The sequence below is a fragment of the Macadamia integrifolia genome, chromosome 13, assembly GCF_013358625.1.
Source record: "Macadamia integrifolia cultivar HAES 741 chromosome 13, SCU_Mint_v3, whole genome shotgun sequence".
In the NCBI taxonomy this organism is placed as follows: Eukaryota; Viridiplantae; Streptophyta; class Magnoliopsida; order Proteales; family Proteaceae; genus Macadamia; species Macadamia integrifolia.
Genome location: NC_056569.1, coordinates 17,207,804 through 17,212,567, shown reverse-complemented (window position 1 = coordinate 17,212,567; position 4,764 = coordinate 17,207,804). Strand labels below are relative to the sequence as shown.

The window sequence follows — 4,764 nt, the reverse complement described above, 5'->3', positions numbered from 1 at the left end:
GTCCAATTCTAGAGTTAACCCAACTCTTGGACAAAAACAAATTTAAAGTGGAATAGAAAAGTTTAGAGTTACCTCTTGTGTGGTGCGTGAATGAAATACAATGATATATAAGAATGCACATTGTTGTCTTCTCAATGCTTGTGGTGGAATGCCAAGTAATGAAGAAGACTTGTGTAGAGAGAGTTGAGTTCTTCTTTGAAGATATATTCAAATAGCAAGAATAGAACTCACACATATAACTTTTTTTTCTTCATTCTAATACCTAATTAATGCACTTGGATGTGTAGTATTGAGTGTTATTATGTTGTACATAAGTGTGGGCTATTTGTAGAGTGAGTGGGTTAAAAGAGAAGTTAGAAATTGTGTCTAACGGACACTTTTTATCTCTGCCGGTAATTATCGGTTCCTACCGGTAGTTACCGGATGAGATATCCATTGGAAAAATAGATCCATTGGAATATAGCCATTGGGTCTTCAATATATCCGTTGGGAAACTTTCAAAACTATCTAGTAGGCATCCGGTTATCTGGAATAATTATCGAAAGGCATCCGGTAGTTATCGGTAGAGTCTAGTAGTTAACGGTTGCTCTCGGATCATTAAAGCCCTATCAAGTTCTACGAAAATTGAACTGAACCGGTAGTTACTGGTTCCTACTGGCCTCTGGTTTTTGTCATATTCAGATAGACTATACCAAAATATTCATATCTTCCTGATCCAAAGTATTGAGATGATTTAAGTTGCGTTAGATTCACAACTCAATGCTCTACAACTTTGTAGAAGAAATCATCTTCAGATACTGTCATATGAAATGACTAAAGTGCCTTTGAACATGAACCTCATTGAAGTCACAAAAATTGTCCTGACATGTTATAACTGACATGTATCCAAACTTATTTGGGTCTTATTACTTAGTCATTTGGCATCACCTAGGGACATTCTAGGTTAAGATAAAATTAAGGATGCAACATGTAATGCATGCTTATGAGATATAGTGTAGTGCTTGTGTATGGTATGCACCCTATTACATAGAGCTACACTTAAGGTCTTCTCTTTTTCGTGTAGTTGGTCCTCAAGAGTCTTCATGTTGACCTTGCAAGCTTGATGTCTTCAGTGTACTTCAATTCACTTCAAGCTTTGATACTTTGAGATCTTGATTCTCTAAAGTCTGATATCGTCTGATACCTTCTTCAAGTATTGATATCAATTTGTTGATACTCTCCATTTGATGACTTCAATCTTCATTTCTTCCTTTCATTCATCAAATTCAATCTTTGATATAAAGTCTCTATAAAACAATACTTGATGAAAAATTATGAAATACCTTCATATGTTTGTTATCATCAAAACCAACTATAGGAGTCTGGACATATCCCTAACATGGGTAATTTTGTCTTTTGACCATTATAGGATCAAGGTGACTTGAAGTGGGGATATCAGACCATTGAGGATGCATTAGTCCTTGGTAAATGCTAAAACTCATCCATTAGATATAACGACATTGTAGAATAACTCTAAGGGTTTTGCCCTAGAAATTAACATTTTGTCCTTGAACCCTGATTTACCATTTTTCCACTGGACAATAATTTGAATCTTATTTTAATTATAATGTCAACCCTAATATTGAATTATTGAATTATATATATATATATATATGTACACATAAACTTATTATTCACATGGACAATTAACTAACTAGCGGATAAGACCTAACTAACTAATTGTTGTTAATTAATAATTAAAAATTGAAGACTTTCCTAATAATGGGGTGCTTTTATTTTGAAATTTGAAATGCATTGATCATAAAGTAAGTGAGATAAAGTAGGAAAAGTGAGAGAAAGAGTTAGAGATCAATTGTAACTAGAATAGAGGAAGAGAGAGTTGGAGATGAAGTAGGAAAGATAGAGATAGACTTAGAGATGAATTAGAAGGGCAAAGAGAAGAAAAAAAATGTTACTCTATTACTTCTCACCCTCTATTTAATAAAAATTATAAGTAAAAAAAAAAAAAGTGAAATAAAGAAAAAAAAAAGGTATTGTAGAGAAGAAAGAGGAAGAAAAAAAAAAGGAGAAAAGAAATCAAGGGTTTGAATGATTTTCATGGTAGGAGTTTTTAGGATGATTAAATTACTCTTTATGTTCTACTTGGAGGATAGATCATGATTTAAAGGTATGGAAATTTGGATTATAGGTTTGGTGAGAGAGAACATAAGATTTTGATATGTTAACAGTCTTATCTAGGTCCGACAGAATAGTAGTCCAAGATTATTCATATTATTGAATATATTTAATGATTGTTTTATGATCTAAAATAATTATTGAGAGTACATAAATGTATTTACGTGACCTCTTAAAATTTTCATTAAATTTGGAGTTGATTTAATACACCGAACAATTTAGGCACCCAGAGAGGTCACAATCAATGAAGTTTTCTGTATCCGAGAATGGGGGCTAGTGACAGAGGATTATGGACTTTGAATTTTAATTTGATTTTTACCATAACAACTTTTATAAGTATTCTAAATTTCTAAAAAACTTGAAAGTGATTTTAGTTCAGGAAAGTGGTTTAAATAATTTCTTAAATATATTGGATAAAATCTGTTACAGTCTGAAGACCGTTTTTGAGGGGGATTGATACCTAACCTAAGAAGGTTATTTTGATATTATTTTCATATGAGACTTATATATATATATATATATATATGTTAGGTTTCAATAGAATCTAATTTCAACTTATTTAGAATTTCAGAGGTATTTATTTCTTATTTTTCTATGGCAGTAGGCAGAATAGGTTAAGGCAGAATTTTGGGAAAGACATCAAGGTGAGTGAAACCTCAACTCTAACTTGCTGATTTTTATAGTATTATCCAAAAGAAAATTTTATGAACACTAGATCTATTCTAAACTTTGGATTTCATGATATTTTGTCATTAAAAATATGATTTTACAAACCTAATGTTATGTACATGAGAGAATGAGGAAACAAATTGAATTTTGTTCCATGATTTACATTATATGTATATAACACAATTTTTTAAATGGAGCATTGATTACATAATGTTAGTTACTAATATATGTTATGCTGTGATTATGATTGCATGGAGTAATGTATAATGTGCATTACATAATTCTTATACCACATGAGTTTTGTCTGTGCATATTTAAAAAAAAACAATAGTTTATCATTGCTTGTTGTAGTAATGATGCTTTACATTACCAGCCTTGATTGAGGAGGGATGTAAGACTTCTTTGATCATTTCTTTGTTATTTGTAGTTGTTATTTTGATGACTTTTACAAAAACTGAAATTGATTTCATATTCACATAGAGACCAACTAGGGTGGAATGAGAGCATTGATCACACTTGAATGCCGAACTTGTTTGTATATATATATATATATATTATTCTTGGTTGACTTTATTATTATTATCCCGCCTTATCAACATTAGTATTATAATGTTGACGTGAGGATTAGTTTATTGAACTTTTTCTTAGTAGAACTATGGATTACTAGATGACACAACCTACCCTTGGTAGGATCTATCAATTATTACTTGACCTTCGGTAGGTATGACTTGGTCTTTGGGAGGTACGAGTTTTTGTATGTTGAGTGGAGACAATGTAGTACTATGACGCATTGGCCATTCATGGATAATATTGTGAATTCATTGTTTAGTTTATTTTGAGTCATCATATGTATTTATGTGACGATACAAATGTAGCAATGCAAGTATGTGTGGTATGCTTGTTCTTTTGTTTTCTTGAAATTTTTTATATTATACTATATATGTCTTTCCTGTTATTGGTTGCATGATCGTGATTGCAAACCTATCTAGTGTTGTGGTTCTATTCACTAAGTTTCTTCCCAGAGACTTACTCTCACAACTTGCAGATGACATTGGTGAGGATTATTATAAAGATAACGTGAATGTTGAAACTACTATTGATCAGCGGGAGGACACAACTTATGGATTTGAAGAAGACAATTCTTTTTATTTTTAGATGACGTAGATTTTTAATTAGACTTTAAAGATATAATTTAATTCAACATTACTTTAAGTTTGAAAGTTGAAATAGACCATTGAATTTTGAATTTCAATGTTATATTTGTTTAATTAACTCTTGCTTGTACTTATGTTTGTGTGGATGCTACTCCGGTTCATTATCGCCTAGAACTTAGAGATCTTGTTGGCCGTTGATGTCCAAAAATCCTAGGCCGGGTTTTGGGCCGTCACATAATGCCTTGTATTGAACTATGTTTCTTAATTGTGATTTGTAGGAGGTTGACCACATGGAGAAGTATGTGTCAGTGGACTACGTGCTTTAGTTGTACAAGTTATGCCCAATAGTTTAGAGGTGCATTAATGGGCTTTAAGGATTTTTTTGTAATAGCAGGCGTGCAACTGCAACCTCAATTTTTATCAGATCATGATAGAGAGGTGGTGGCCATCGACCCACACTTTCCATTTCACTCATGGGGAGATGACCATCACCTCGTCGGACTTTGGCTTGTGTATGGGCTTGAAGTTTAGAGTGATGATGATCATTGGGTGTCCGATTAATCCTAGAACCATTTGGTTGTTGCGTAAAAAATACATGGCCATATGATGACATGCCTGGCATAAGCACAGACATAATACAATATCAACCACCTCTATATCCAGATGCCAAGCCAGTAATCAAAAGCTAAGGCATATGAGACCAGAATGGATATTGAAAACAAATGAGGAGGTTACTAAGGCACCATTTGACAACATTTCATTTCTG

General features: G+C 32.5%; 1 long non-coding RNA gene across 1 annotated transcript; it reads left to right on the top strand.

Annotated features, from left to right (window-relative positions):
• The first annotated feature begins 478 nt into the window (after positions 1-478).
• LOC122058755 lies at positions 479-4,116 on the top strand. Its single transcript, XR_006133911.1, has 2 exons — positions 479-2,819; positions 3,890-4,116. It is a non-coding gene; the product is annotated as an uncharacterized LOC122058755 (long non-coding RNA).
• The last annotated feature ends 648 nt before the right edge of the window (positions 4,117-4,764 follow it).